The sequence below is a fragment of the Macaca thibetana genome, chromosome 13 (assembly GCF_024542745.1).
Source record: "Macaca thibetana thibetana isolate TM-01 chromosome 13, ASM2454274v1, whole genome shotgun sequence".
Lineage (NCBI taxonomy): Eukaryota > Metazoa > Chordata > Mammalia > Primates > Cercopithecidae > Macaca > Macaca thibetana.
In genome coordinates, this window is record NC_065590.1 from 38,583,468 (window position 1) to 38,599,320 (window position 15,853).

Sequence of the window (15,853 nt, forward strand, 5' to 3'; positions counted from 1 at the left end):
CCCTGAACTAAATCATGGGCCATTGGTGACTGAGCTCAATCTCCTGCCCATCTCCCCTCTCCAGAGGTTGAGGGAGGGAGGGAGTGCTGAAAGTTCCAAGCCTGTCACCAACCATCTGATTCCTCTGGTAACCACCAGCCTCCGAGAGTCACCTCATGAAAACAAACTCAGTTATGATGAAATAATATACAATAATTAATATAAATAACAAAAGACATTCCTCTTGCCTTTATCACCCAGGATTTTATGAGTGTTTAGAAGCTATGTGCCAGGAACTGGAGATGAAGACCTAATACATGTTTCTTATATTTTTTTTTTTTTTTTTTTTTTTGAGACGGAGTCTTGCTCTGTCGCCCAAGCTGGAGTGCAGTGGCGCGATCCTGGCTCACTGCAAGCTCCGCCTCCTGGGTTCACGCCATTCTCCTGCCCCAGCCTCCCGAGTAGCTGGGACTACAGGCGCCCGCCACTGCGCCCGGCTCATTTTTTGTATTTTTAGTAGAGACGGGGTTTCACCGTGGTCTCGATCTCCTGACCTTGTGATCTGCCCGCCTCGGCCTCCCAAAGTGCTGGGATTACAGGCGTGAGCCACCGCGCCCGGCTTTCTTATATTCTTAGTGTGTCACAATATCACAGCCTCCAAAAGTAATCTGTATTCTGACTTTTATAAATGTTGATTAATTTTGCCTGAATTTAAACTTCACATAATTAAAATCATATGATTAATTTTTGCAAGACCATAATTTGAAATAAGTCAGAAGTACTTTTTATTCCTGGCAATCTTTCTTACTCCCTTGGCCCCTTCAGAGAAGAGTGAAGAACTCAGCTGCAAAAAAATTGATGTCACCTTTAGAGATAATAGCTGTGAAAGCCAATGTTTTTCTTATCAAGTGCCAGGTTTTATTGCGAGAAGAAAGGAATTTTGAGTTTAGCTGAGCCAAAGCTAGAGGAGTATACCAAGCAGGTCTGACCCACGGCCTCTGGGCTATATACGGCCCAGGATGGCTCTGAATGTGACCCAACACAAATTCATAAACTTTCTTAGAACATTGAGAGTGTTTTGTAATTTTTTTTAGCTCACCAGCTATTGTTAGTGTTCTTGTATTTTACCTGTGGTCCAAGACAATTCTTGATCTTCCATTATGGCCCAGGGAAGCCAAAAGATTGGATACCACTGGAATTTAGCATAGAGTTCATTTCAAAAGTTAACTGGACTTCCTGTCTCTGAACTTACAGTCCTTTCCTTACAGGCCCTTGAACAACTGTACAGACCATCCGTCACTGTGTATGAGTCCATACGCATATTATCACCAGGTGTTCCACTCAAACTCTGTCTGCGGGAAAGACTGCCCTTTGCCACTGTCTTTCAAGGCCAACCATGGTGGCAGATTTGCATTGCAGTCCAAAGGATTTTCCTGCCCAAATTCTGCTTCCTTCCTTTTTTATCTGTCATGGGGTTACTCCTTCCCCTTCTCATCAAACCTCCTCCACTTACTTCTTGTCTCAGCACCTGCTTTCCAAAGAAACCAGCCGATCTCTTCATACCTTTGGAGGAGTGATGTTTAGAGGAATGGAAAAAGAGCTATGTGCATATGCAGGGTGAGGCTGTATGCAGAGAATTAGAGTAACTGCTTTATGTCATGGGGTAGGTGATGAGAACTAATACAAGAAGAAGAAATTAGAATGAGGACAGATAAAAGAATATAAGTCTTCTCCTCTACTCTCGAGAATTTGGGGGAAAATTGGTGAGGTCACCAGCTTCCCCACAGAAAGTTGCACAAGACTGGAGTTACTTTACTTGAATGCCAAAGCAAAGGGCAACCCAGAAGGCTAGAGAATTCCTGGTACCGTGCATACTAAATGCAGCAATAGGTTAGAATGGTACACCTGGGAAGAGTATGAGTAGGAAGGAGAGAAAACAGCACTAATTAAAAGTGCAAACTCTGGGTTTGAATCCCATCTCTGCTCTCCTACCTAGTTGTGTCACCCTGGCCAATTTACTTCACCTTTTTGAGCCTCAGTGTCATCATCTATAAAATGGTGATAACAAAACAAAAGGAACTATCTCAAAGGATTAAGGTGAGGGTGAAATAAAACAATTCTTGAAAAGTACATAACCAAGTTCCTGACCTAGACTACATATTCTGTAGATGGTTGTTATCTTACTAATTCTAGGAAACATCTGCCAGGGAAGGCAGATGGTATTAAAGAAGCAAGACCAGACCAGGGATTTTTATTATTCTCCCACTCATAGATACAGTATTGCTGTAGTTCAAGTAGAGCCTGCAGTTACAAGAACTTTGAAAAAGGACTTAGTTACTAAATGCATTAGAAATAATGTACAATTTCTACCCTACAGGTGCCACGTGACATTAAACATTTTATATCACCTTGCTCATGGTTGTGCTGGACTCTTAACATAGTGTTTCATCAGTGTTTATTTAAACTTTCGGATATGCTACAATCAGAAATGGGGATTTCCAAATTGCTTAACTGCTATTCAAGGACAGTTAGGGGAAGCTCAGATGTTCTTTCTGGGTTTTTATGGTTTTTATTTGCAGCTGTGTTATTGCAACAGCAACCATATTGGTGCTGTGAACTTATGTAACAAAGAGAAAAGGTATAACATGAAGTAAAATGTATGAGAGGTCCCCCAGAACAGCCTGCATTCCATTCCAATACCCTGGCCTTTACTCTGTTGCTTCTCATCTCAAATCAAATTCTCCACATCTTGTCCCCCTTTGCCTAGGCCTCAGCTTCCATTCCCTGATGAGCATCTTCAGATGAGGGGTGCATCTTGTTTCCTCAGTCCTCCAGGGTTCTCCTCCCAAACTGTCGTGAAAGGTGAGTACCTTGACGGCAATAGTCTATATCTGAAGCGGCCCAAAGACCTCCAAGCAGGAGCAATCCTTACACTATGTTAAAAGTTTGCTTAACTTAGTGATTTCTCACCCTGGTACAGTCCTAATATACAATTGTAACATTTTTTGAGCTTTCATTATGAACCAGGAACTGCCCTAAGGTATTTACATAATTGAAATATGTAAATTTTCACAGAGGGTTTTGAATATGTAAATTTTCATAAGGATTGAATGTAATGTAATCCTTATATTAACCCTATGTACTATTATTCACATGTCCATTTTACTGATTAAAAAAATGGAGGCTGTGTTAAGTAACTGGCTGAAGGTCACCTAACCAGGAAGGAGCCGCTCTGCTGCTAAACTGCCTCTCAGTGACCACTCCCTGGAAGAGACGAAACTTCTGGGAGACACGCACGGCCATTATTCTGCTCCTTCTAGTATCATAACAAACCCTAAGAATGTGGCTGAACGTTAGTCTCTTTTTCATGCGTGTCCTTAGTTTCTACTTCTAAAACAAGTGTGCAATGTTTTTTAAAATCAGAAAAAGATGAAGATATATTAAAAAGTAAAATACATCAAATTAATCTACAAGAAAGGTCTTCTGGTCAGTTTTTTATTTCAAAAAGTATTTAAGACCGGGTGCAGTGGCTCATGCCTATAATCCCAGCACTTTGGGAGGCTGAGGCAGGAGGATAGCTTGAACTCAGGAGTTTGAGACCAGTCTGGCCAACATGGCAAAACCCCCGTCTCTGCAAAACACACAAAAATTAGCTGGGCGTAATGGCGCGCACTTGTAGGCCCAGCTACTCAGGAAGCTGAGGTGGGACGATTGGTTGACCCTGGGAGATGGAGGCTGCCGTGAGCCAAGATCACACCACTGCACTCCAGCTTGGGTGACAAAGTGAGACACTGTCTCAAAACAGATAAAATAAAAAGGATTTAACCTTTTAAAGCCTCCTTCCTTAGAGCAGCATATCCTAAACTCTATGCATATGACATCATCCAGGAATCTGGCTAACATGCCCTCTTTGATTCAGCTCCTGTGTTACTAATAGACTCCCAGGGGATGCTGCTGCTGGTGGTCTGTGGGTGATGCTTTTAGCAGCACTTCCACACTCCTATGTTGTGGCAAAGATACCCAGCATTTTGTCTATGCCACAAGCCCAACCCCTCACCCCCACTCAGTATGCTAAAGCCCCCTGGCTCCTCCAGACTCCCTGGAGGGTATCCCACACATATCCTTAACCTAATCTACCGACACACTCTTAACCTGCTGCTAAAGACTCCACACTGGCCCCTGGCACCGAGACCATTCCCACTGACTTCCTCATCCTTGTCTTCAGATCACTAAGGACTTCCGAAGGTCAAGGGCTTTTCTACCTCTGCACTGCGTAGAGATAAATGCTCTCAATTCTCAGCTGAGGGGCCCCACAGGTCTGTTCTAAACCTCCTCTCTTCTCAAGCTCCCAACAATTCTTCTCACCCAAATCTCACTCAACAGATGACCTCATTTTTTATTTTAATTTAGAGCCATGTCTGGGGCCATTTGACAGAGCGGTGTCCTCTTTCTTCCTCTCAACCTCTGTGGAACTCTATTTCTACATCCATCTCTACTTCCTTGTTCACATGAGTGTATCCTCCCTGCTTTCCATAGTCAATCCACTCTCTGGGCCATTGGTTCAATACTTCTTCACCTCTGCCTCCTCCACCTCCTCCCAAATGCTCCTTCCTCATTTTCCTCTTCTCTTCCCATCTCTAGCATATTCCTATCCTCTATCTGCAACCTACAAATGTTCAGTTCTCCACTAAGAGAAACACCTTTCACTTGGTTCTTACCACTTCTCTGAGCCCCACCACTACTTAGATGACCCAGGTGCATCATATACAAGCAAAATGAAACCCCTGATTCTTCTCACCCTGCCAGGCCATAGCCTTGCACCTCACCCCATCTTCCCAACTCAGGAAATGGTCCTAGCTTTCACTCAGACCAAAAACCTATGAGTCATCCTTCGTTTGGCTTTCTTCTTAGACCCTCTCCCTTCAACATCATTTTGCACATCCTATTAATGTTTCTACCACCATAATATAGTCCAAAGCTGACCCCTTGTCGCCATTTGTGGTGTACCAACTGGATCTAAACCACTTTTATTCCTTGAATGAATTATTCAGCATCTTCCCATCATGTTTCCAACTTCAAGCCTTGCCCTATACAGTCCATTCTTCACAAAGCAGCCTAAGAGAGTTTAGAAGTTATAAATCTAATCACGTTACCTCTCTACTGAAAATCTATTGATAGCATCCCCTTGCATGTAGAGTAAAACACAAACTCCTTCTCTGCCTCTCTGATGTCTTCTACCACTTTCCCCATAGTTTATCAAGCACCAGACGTACTGTGCTCAATCTATGCACTTTCTCTTTGTATAGATTGGAATGTGCTTATTGTGTGCCATGTTTCATTTTCATCAGAGCACTTTTAATATCTGCAATTGTCTTCATCATTTACAGACTATCTCTCTCACACTAGAATGCAAGCTCCATAATAGTGGGGATCTTGCCTGCCTTACTCACCTAGCAGTGAACAAGCACCTAGTGGGGTCTAATACATACAGGCCTCTTGAACAAGTAAATGAATGAGTTAACCTCTTACTCCTGGAAGCTACAGGCCAGTTCTCTACTATGTAATTCACTGTAGCAAACTTCTGAAATGAATAATCTATGACCATTGCTTTCCTTTTTTCACCATTGTTCCCCATTTTCTCTGTAGTGTAACTTCTCCCTTCACCATTCTTTGGAAACTTCTGCCCTGAAGCTCACCACAGTGCTTTAATGACCAAACCAAACTGTCTTTTTTAAGATCTTGGCCACCTTAACCTTTGTGCACTTGACATTGTGACCACTTCCCTTTTTTTGAAGAATCTCTCCTCTCCTTAGGCTTCTGAGTCACTTCTTCTGCAGAACAAATCTTTACCAACCCTTTTGCTGGCTCATCTTTCTACTACTGATCTCCACTCCTGAGTCTTCTCAGGTGTCCTGACACAGAGCTGTATCAGTTTCTCAATTCTACATATTCGTTTCTGGTGAACACATCTCCTAGAACTTCAGCTGTTACTTCTTTGCTCATGAGTCTAAGTTAATCTCTGCATCCTCACTCTCTCCCCTTACCTTCAAACTCATGTTCCAAACCCATCCTCACGCTATGACTTTCCTTTTTCTGTTAAGGAACTGCTCTTCCCAAAGAATGGAGAACACCTCTTAACTCTCACCATCTTACTCATTGCAATCTGTAGATTCTTTCTTTGAAATGGTTCTGTTCATCCTTCTTTCTAGTACCGACATTCTTCTCACCTCCCATAGAGATATACTACGGTAGTCCACTAATTAATTTCCCCATCTCTTGAGTCACCTTCTGATATGGTTTGGCTGTAGTCTCATCTTGAACTGTAGTTCCCATAATCCTCACATGTCATAGGAGGGACCTGGTGAGAGGTAATAGAATCAAGGGGGCAGTTTTCCCCATGCTACTCTCATGATAGTAAGTTCTCGTGAGATCTAATGGTTTTATGAGGGGCTTCCCCCTTTGCATGCCTCTCACTCTTCTCCTTCCTGCTACCAGGTGAAGAAGGATGTGTTTGCCTCCCCTTCTGCCATGATTGTAAGTTTCCTTAGGCCTATCTACCCCTGCAGAACTTTTAAACCTCTTTTCTTTATAAATTACCCAGTCTTGGGAAGTTTTTTATAGCAGCACGAGAACGAACTAATACACTTTCCTCCAAGCTGGCTATATCCAGGCCCCCTTTAATAAATGGTTCCCCATTGTCTACAGGGAAAAAAAGCAAAGCTCAAGTTCTTTAGTTATTCATTCAACACAAATAGCACCTAAAGTCAGTTTTCTGGACTTTCCTGAACTTTTCCATTTGCTTACTTCTTAGGGTATTTTCTAGAGGTGAAGGTATAATTTCATTACAGTGATCATCTATGTGGTTCCGTGGCATTAATCTTTATAAACAGCTGCTAAGCCCCAGAGGGCAGGATTGGGTCTTCACTTTTCCGCACCTGTGTAACACATCCAGCTCAGGAGATGTTCAATTAACATTTGTTCTATCAATTTCTTTTGACACATAAATCTTCTACATCCATTATTTGCAGAAAAGAAGAATCAGATAATAGATAGAAGTGAACAATTACATTAATAAGTATGATGGGCTGGGCACAGTGGCTCATGCCTGTAATCCCAGTACTTTGGGAGGCCAAGGAGGGTGATCATGTGGTCAAGAGATCAAGACCATCCTGGCCAACACGGTAAAACCCCGTCCCTACTAAAAATACAAAAATTAGCTGGGCATGTTGGCGGGTGCCTGTAGTCCCAGCTGCTCGGGAGGCTAAGGCAGGAGAATCACTTGAACCTGGGAGGCGGAGTTTGCAGTGAGCTGAGATCACACCACTGCACTCCAGCCTGGTGACAAAGCAAGACTTCGTCTTAAAAAAATAAATATATAAATAAATAAATACGATGAAATCACTGCAAATTTTAACAATATTAACAGTTATGTGTATGATCAACTGAAAATGTTTTTTCTTTCATTGACAGAAAAGTTTCTTTCAAGTGTAGATTAAAAATTCAACTAAATTTTCAATTCCAGCATGCTTCTTTTATCCTTAAGTACTCCCTTGGTTTCCTTTTCCACCCAACTATCACTTTATTTGTTTCTTTCCCCGCACAATCAGGTTTCTTGAAAAAAGAGTCTACACTCCTGCTTGTCTTTAAGGAATGCACTCTACAGGTTGCTGTCACATTTCTTCAGTCACCACACAGTGGACTCTAAATGTATACTGAACGCATGAGGGAATGAATGCAGGGGCTCTTGTTTTCCCCGGGCATTTTCCCCCATTCTTACCACTTCATACCCACAGAAATGACTCCTTAGTGTAAAACTCCATTGTGACCTTTCTCCTTTGCTCCAGTCCTGTAGATCTCTAACTGCTACTGGGCATTCTCTCCTGGATTCCTAAATGGAACTTTCAATCCAGTATTTCCCTATCTAAACGCATCATGCTTTCCCCTAACAAAGTTGTTCTTTTGTATTTGTTATATTCTTCAGTGAAATGACCATCATCCTGGTCACTAAGTCCTAAACTGGCAATCTTTCCTCTATTGCTGGTTCTTCCTCTTAGGTGGTTTTTGAATCTCTCTTACCTTTTTCATCCTATTCACCCTTTAAAGCTGTGCTCTGTTACCATCATTTCTAGGAAGCCCTCTCTGAACAGTGCATTTGTCCTCACTCATCTGCCCATTATAGCCCTTAGCAACCAGGGGATGCTGAAATCATTAACTTAGGAGCTCTTCTCTCCCCAAGAAGGAGGGGTTCTTGAGGGCAGACAGCAAGGCTCGGTTACCTCCCATCTTAGCACAGTTCTGACGTAGGGTGGAACCTCTAAATATTTGTGGAGCTGTCAATCAAACTTAACTCCCACCTGCCCTACCTTCCCTGCTCTGATTCAAACCTAGTCACCTCTCACCTGGATTATGACAACAGGTGTGACTGCCGTTATTCTCCCAGGGATGCCTAGCTCCAAACAGTCTCCACAATGTTGTCAGAATGAGCTTAGAAAACTCTAATGTTAATGTGCCATGGAGAGGCCCAAAGAGCCAGAGACTTGCCCAAGAGCACACAACTGGTTAATAACAGTAGGAAACTCTACTGATTGTCTATCACCAGGCCTTAAATGCAACCGAGAACTCCAACCCAGCCAATACTATCCATAACCATCCACCAAGGATTTTTCAGAGTCAGAAGATTGCAAAAGTGACTGTTTATACTGAATTCCTTAAGCAGCAAGATAAAGGCTAGATGCTGCCATCCCTAATGTCTTCAAATGTGCATTGTTTCCCTATTGAAACACAGTTTGCTTAAGAATCAAAGGAAAATTCCCTATGAATGTTCTCAAGAAAATATGAACAAGCTCAAATTCCTCAAATGAAGTTACATCTGCTGTGGCAATCCCAGCACCTTACAACTTTGCAGGAAATGGGAAAAGAGGCACAACAGAAAGAGTGTGTCTGCTTTATCCAACAGCACCACTCACTGTAACAGGAAACACATGGCCAAACTAAGGCAGTGAGTCTTCTGGCCTTACGATGGCCTCACTGGTACCCAAAACCAAGACAAGCAGAAAGTTATCTCCCTTGTGTGTCCAGACATTGATGATAAAGGAAAACGCACACAGTGATATTAGATTTGCCATTCTCCTGAATTACTACTCAACCAGAGTCCAATACAGAGGATGAAGAAAAGTCTAAAATGATTCTGACATTTCCAGTTGTTGGGCATGGAGATGAGGGACTAAATAAGAAAAGTAGACATTTGTGGAGATTTCAGAGGATAGGATGGTGAGTGAGTTCACTTCTGCTGCATTTCTCCTCCCCGCTAAATCAACTGAGATAGCCAAGGTATGCATGATGCAATAACAAGCAACCTCAAGCCCCAGTGCTTTAAAACAGCAAACACTTATCATTGCTCCATTATGCACCCATTGTCGGTTGTCTGTGGTATCTACCCATGTTTTTGACAGCCTCACTTTAGGAACCATGCAGACTGAAAAAGGAATAACTGTCAGGAACCACATTGTCCAATTAAAACATAACACAAGGCACGAATGTGAGTCACCTGTGTGATTCTAACTTTTGTAATAGCCATATTTTAAACTGTAAAAAGAAGCACGCAAAATTAATTTCAGTAATATTTTTAATTTACCCACTATATTCAAAATAACATCTTTTCAACAAGTTGTAAAATACAAAAATTATTGATGAGATATTTTACATGCATTTTTGTACTAAGTCTTTAAAATCTGGTATGTCCTTGTCACTTATGGCACATCTCAATGTGGACTAGCCAGTTTCAAGTGCTCAGTGGCTACATGTGGCTACACAGTGGCTGTAGGGTGGGTCTGTACATTGATAGAGAAAAGAGAGCTCCAGAGGATCTTACACCACAATGAAATGCTCAACAGCGAACTGATTGTACTTCCCAAACCCAAGGGCTGGGAAGTACAGCCCTATCATGTCCCTGGAAGACAGAGAGCTGGGAATATGCGGTGAGCAAACCTTCAAGACTGCCACATTCGTCTTTGTGAATAAGATCTCCCTATAACAATAGCTACTATAACAATTATGTTGAATAAGCCAGGTTCCTAGGAGGCCATCAGAATAAGCCTTTAATTTTTTTCCTCCCATAACCCACTCAAATCAGTTCTTTCCCCACCCCAGCATGGACTGTCAGGCAGGTTCTATCATATCCCCATCTCTCTTAGAGAATAAAAAGACTTTCAGCTACTTTGAGTCCCAAAACCATCTTGACTCAGTAATTAAAATATAACATTCCATCCAATACCCTGAATCGCATATAAGGTTAAGAAATCTGCCTTTTTCAAGTCGGGACTGCGAGGCTGGAGAAGCCTGTAGTGGGCAGGGTGGCCAATGTGGCAAGGTCCTCTCTATTTCCCTGTCCTGTGCCTGTCCCTGCTTTCTTCAGCTCTTCCAGAAATGAGGCAGGCTGGGGGCAAATGGGAGCCAGGGGCAGGAAAGGTCATACTTTCTTGGTGCCAACCTAACCTAGTATTGGTCTCCTGTCAGCTTGTAGGTATTCAAAGCTGCCTTTTGGAGGAGGGCTTAGAAACATTTATTCTACCCCTCACCCCCACCCTCACCCCAGCAGCATTCAGATGCACTTCCCGTGAGGCAAGCCACCTGTGTTCCTGTTGCTGGCTGCCTACATTTTCTCTTTCAGCCTCTGAGAATCGGGTGGTCACCCCCTTTGTTGAGATCATACCCCTGCTGTTCAGGCAGTCCTCTTTGGCAGGATTTTCGCCAGCCCCATAGGGCCTTATTCTGCTTGTCTGCAATGGGAAGCACTCACTCAGGCAACCTTTACCCTGGCAATACAGGAGCACAGGCTGATTCCAGTGAAACCATTTCCTCCACCACCAGGGCACCAGTCAGCCACAGCCTCTGGCCTTTAGGCTGTTTCCAGGCATGATCTGCCACCAGCCTCTGGGCTACACAGATTCTGGTTGACACAGGTCAAAGTCAGAGGCTTCTTGAAGCACCTCACAGTCTGCTTGGGGTAAAGGGTAGCACCCTCCCACCACCCCATGGAGGGGAAAGAAAAATTCCATTGCACTGCAACTGTTTGCCCCAAAGAAACTATTTCTCTAATTTTCACCTAGCCTCTTGAGGTTCTTCAGTCTTTTTAGATCTTCCAGATGGGAGAAGAGCTAAGAGTTGCAGAACTGGCTTTTGGCCATCCCTTTGCAAGTCCCACATTGCTTTGATGTGGGAGTACTTGCCACCTACTATTGGTTCTGGTTCTTTTGAGAGCTTCAACTGAATAGAGACAAAAAGAATCTCATGTTAACATCTTGTTAAACTACCATATATTGAACATCCACGTTAGTGTTGCTTTATTTACATTATCTTATTTAATCCTCACATCCACAGTGCAAGCTAAGTATCAATATCCTCATATCACAGATGCATATACAAGGCTCAGAGAGGTTAGTTAGGAACCGATGAAGCAGGTCTGGTATTTAACCTGTCTACAGATTATGAGATATTAAACCCTTCTGTAGAAGTGGTAGAAAAATTCAGAATCATTTAAAATCATTCAACTCCAGCAGATGATCCTCTGTTAGTGTCTTCTACAGGCTCCCTGTCTGAACACAAAGCAAACAGTGCTTCTGTCTCAGGGTGAGCTCTCCACTGCTAGGTTCACCACCTCTGTGTCACTCTGGTCTTGTTTGGGAAGCTGTTTGGCTTTACGGGTTTGCACACTTCAGAAACTCTATTTCCTCTGAGCTGTCATTCAGAGGGAACTTCTCCAGTTACAAGAAACTTTTAACTAAGCAAAACTCCACTGATCAGAGCTCCAAAATAACAGGAATTTTCAGCTACATTTCATTTTTAAAAGAAAAGAGGCAAGTTACAGCAAAGCAGGTCAATGTGAGAGATTTGGGGTTGGGGGTGTTTAGGAAAACAACTTCCTGGTGATGTCTTGACTCTGCTCAGACACGCCTCACTCCCTTCCACATTCCCCCATTTCCTCCTCCATCCCTGCACAAGCGAAATTTGGATATACCACAATGCTTTGGGGATGCAAAGTTCAGGCTAACTGAGAGTTCTCACTCTTTGAGTATTAATCAGGCGCCCTCCTAATATTAAGTCTTTAGCTTGACAATCTTTCTAAAGCTGCAAGGCCAGGCTCCTGCCATCATAAGAACTGGAGTGAAGCTGCCTGAGATTCCCTCTGCTGACAGACGATCTTGCTGCCATTGGATGCTGCTCCCCTCACCAGACATGAGGGATGGTGCTTTAAATCCTGCTGACTTCTGGGCCAGCCCCTGAAAAGTGCTGAGAGCAGGGCAACTCAGCAAAGAAAGTCCTGGGCAGCTACTCACACTACAGGGCGCTGTGTCTGCCAGTCCCCAGATTCACAGCCTTGTATGTGCAAAGCATGGCTTCATTGGGATATAACTGACATACAGTAAACGACATCTATTTAAAGTATACAGTTTGTCAAGTTTTGATATATGTGTCTACCTGTAAAAACCATTACTGCAATCAAGCTGTATGGGCAAATCCATTCCTCTCAAAAATTTTATTTTCCCTTTTTAATTCCTTCCACCAATTATTCCTCACTGCCCTCCCCTCATCCTCATGATAGCAACAGGAGACAGACAAATTCCTAGGCTAACAGGGACAGGTCCCCAGTGAAACCCAACCATCAAGCCAAAGATGGCCTGAAGTCTGATAAACTGAGCCGCCTGTTCCAGATAGGGTCCATGACCAGAGTGAGACCTCCTATCCCCATCTTACCCTGTCTTTCTTGATTGGTTCCTTCTGGATGATGCTTTTTAACCAATCGAATGGTGCTTTTTCCAAAGACCACCCATGGACCAATCAGCATGCATTCTCCCATTCTAAGGCCATGAAAACCCCAGACTTATCCACACAGACAGCTACCAACTCAGGATCCCCTCACAACTGAGAGCTTTCCTTCTGTCACTCAATAAAATTCTTCTCTGCCTTACTTACTCTCCAGTGTCCATGTACCTCATTCCTCTTGGTTGTGGGATAAGAACCCAGAACCTGGCCGGGCGCGGTGGCTCAAGCCTGTAATCCCAGCACTTTGGGAGGCCGAGACGGGCGGATCACGAGGTCAGGAGATCGAGACCATCCTGGCTAACACGGTGAAACCCCGTCTCTACTAAAAAAAATACAAAAAACTAGCCGGGCGCGGTGGCGGGCGCCTGTAGTCCCAACTACTCGGGAGGCTGAGGCAGGAGAATGGCGTGAACCCGGGAGGCGGAGCTTGCAGTGAGCTGAGATCCGGCCACTGCACTCCAGCCTGGGCGGCAGAGCGAGACTCCGTCTCAAAAAAAAAAAAAAAAAAAAAAGAACCCAGAACCTGATGAATGGAATGAAAAAGGTGAAAACAGCTGCTGGTGCTGCACCCTCCCATTCATCAAGCTGCAGGCAGTGGAAGCAAATGGGCGCTAATCCTCCTGTTCACCTAGCTGCAGGTGACAGAAATGAATGAGCTGTAACCCATCCTTCTGCCCACTGAGATGCAGGCAGTGGGAATAAAAGGGTTTGTAACACACACACCTGCTCACCAGACTATAGGAGAAAGAGAGCTGTGACATGCTCCCACTTGCCAAGCTAGGGGAGTGAAGAGCTGCAACATCTCTTAGGGGCTCAGACCTCGGGACTCCCCGAGCAAGAGCTGTAACACCCTTTGGGGCTCCGCGAATGCTGCCATCTCTGAGTTTTTGGGCACCACCACGTTCCCCTTGTCTAGATTCTGGTGTCCAAGGTGGAAGCCGCTTGTGGCACACCTTATTCAACCATGGGCTGAGAGTGGAGCCACAGTGGGTGCAGGATCCCAGCCTGAGCATGAGCTGAGCCCAGCTTGCCGGGCTGAGCAGACAGAGTGAGCCCAGCGGACCCCAAGCAAGGCCTGAGCAGAGGCAAAAGCAGCCACAGAGATTTCTGGCTGGAAAAGCAGCATTAAAGGAATCCTGTAACACCCAGGCAACCACTGGTCTATTTTCTGTTATTTGCATTTTCTAGAAATTTTCATCAAAGATACACAGAATGTACTCGTTTTTATCTGACCTTTTTCACTTACCATACTCATTTTGAGATTCATTCATGTTGCACATAGCAATAGTTCATTTATTTTCGTCGCTGAGAAGTATACCATTGTATGAATATACAGAATTTGTTTCTCTGTTAACCTGTTGTTTGACATGCAGGTTGTTTCCTGTTTTGATAATTACAAAGAAGGCTGCAATGAACATTAATGTACAAGTCTTGTATGGACATAGGCATTCGTTTCTCTTGGATATATATCTAGGAGTAGAGTACGTGCTGTGTGTTTAGCTTTTTAAGAAACTATCAAGCTGTTCTCCAAAGTGGTTGTACATTTTACTTTCCCACCAGCAGTGTATGAGAGCTTCAATTCCTCCACACTCTTGTCAACACTTGGAGTTGTCAGTCCTTATAACTTTGGACATTCTAATCAGCATGCAGTAGTATCTCATTATAGGTTTAATTTGCATTTCCCTAAAGACTGATGACAATGAGCATCTTTTCATGTATTTATTTGCCATCACATATATTTGGTAAAGCACCTCTCCTTTTTATTACGTTCTTTGTTTTCATGCTATTGACAAAACACGGCTTTTGCTCACACAGCAGTTTTTTCTCTTGGGTGTATATCTATGAGTAAGTGAATGGTGTGCGTTTAACTTTTCAAGAAACTATCAAGCTGTTCTTCACAGGGCATAAACCTAGTGCTTATCATCAGTAGACTTAGGCTTAAAAAGTTGCAAGTACATACACACATGCACAAGTATGTATATATAAATAGACACGTGCATGCTATCAGGAAAATGTTTTGTGGCATGATGTTAGAGAATAAAATCCCCAGAAGCCTCAAAACCAGTATCAGTAGGGCAGAGCTACTTGCTTAGCTGTATCTGACCATAGAGGTTTTCCTTTAAACAAAGAAAAGCCTAGAACACAATGTCATGGCTGGCTGTGGCCTAAGGGGAAATGTTGCCGCAGCTGATAGGACATGAGTGGTGGGTACAATAAGCCAGGGGTTCCCATGGCAACAAGATAGCTAGCCAAAGGGTGGCATGAACTAAATAGACCCATGACGGAGCCAAGTGCTTCAGTGCATGGATTCAGAAGCCAGGTGGACCTGGATTTGAATCTCTTTCCACTACCGGCCTAGGGCTTTTGAGCAAGCTGATTAACCTCATCTTCTTCATGTGTAAAATGTGAATGAAGCTGCCTCAGGTGATTGCTGTGCAAATTAAGTGAGAAATTTGTATGGTATACAGCAAAGACCCTGGCAGTCACAGTAAGTGCTACCTAAACTCTAGCTGATATAATGAAGGGGAATTTTAAAATGAGAATTAAAAGCATGAACTCTGGGATCAGCCAAAATGAGCAAGAACACTGACTCTGTCAATTCCTAGTTGTGTGACCTTGAACAAGTCACTTCACCTCTCTGTGCCACAATATCCTCATCTGTAAAATGGGAATAATATGGTAAAACCTGAGGTTGTTATGAAGGTTAACTGAGTTAACATAAAGTATGCAGGACGGCGGTAGCAGACAGGACAGGTTTTCTATCACAGCTGCAGTGATCTTCCTAAGCTCACATCAATACACGGCATACCTTGGAGATATTACAGGTTCAGTTCCAACTACTGAAATATCACAATAAAGGGAGTCACACAATTTTTCTGGCTTCCCAGTGTATATAAAAGTTATGTTTACACTACACTGTAGTCTATGAAGTACGCAATAGCATTATGTCTAGGAAAACAATGTACAAACCTTCATTTAAAATTACGTTATTGCTAAAAAAAAAAATACTAACAATCATCTGAGCCTTCAGCGAGTCATAATCTTTTTGCTG

The 15,853-nt window shown here is 43.3% G+C and overlaps 2 protein-coding genes across 4 annotated transcripts in view; both read left to right on the top strand.

Annotated features, from left to right (window-relative positions):
• CNRIP1 (cannabinoid receptor interacting protein 1) overlaps positions 1–15,853 on the top strand; it is a 1,091,934-nt gene that overhangs the window by 966,157 nt on the left and 109,924 nt on the right. The window lies entirely within an intron of this gene.
• The window catches only part of C1D (C1D nuclear receptor corepressor), a 377,915-nt gene that overhangs the window by 245 nt on the left and 361,817 nt on the right, over positions 1–15,853 (top strand). The gene's annotated exons all lie outside the window — the stretch shown is intronic.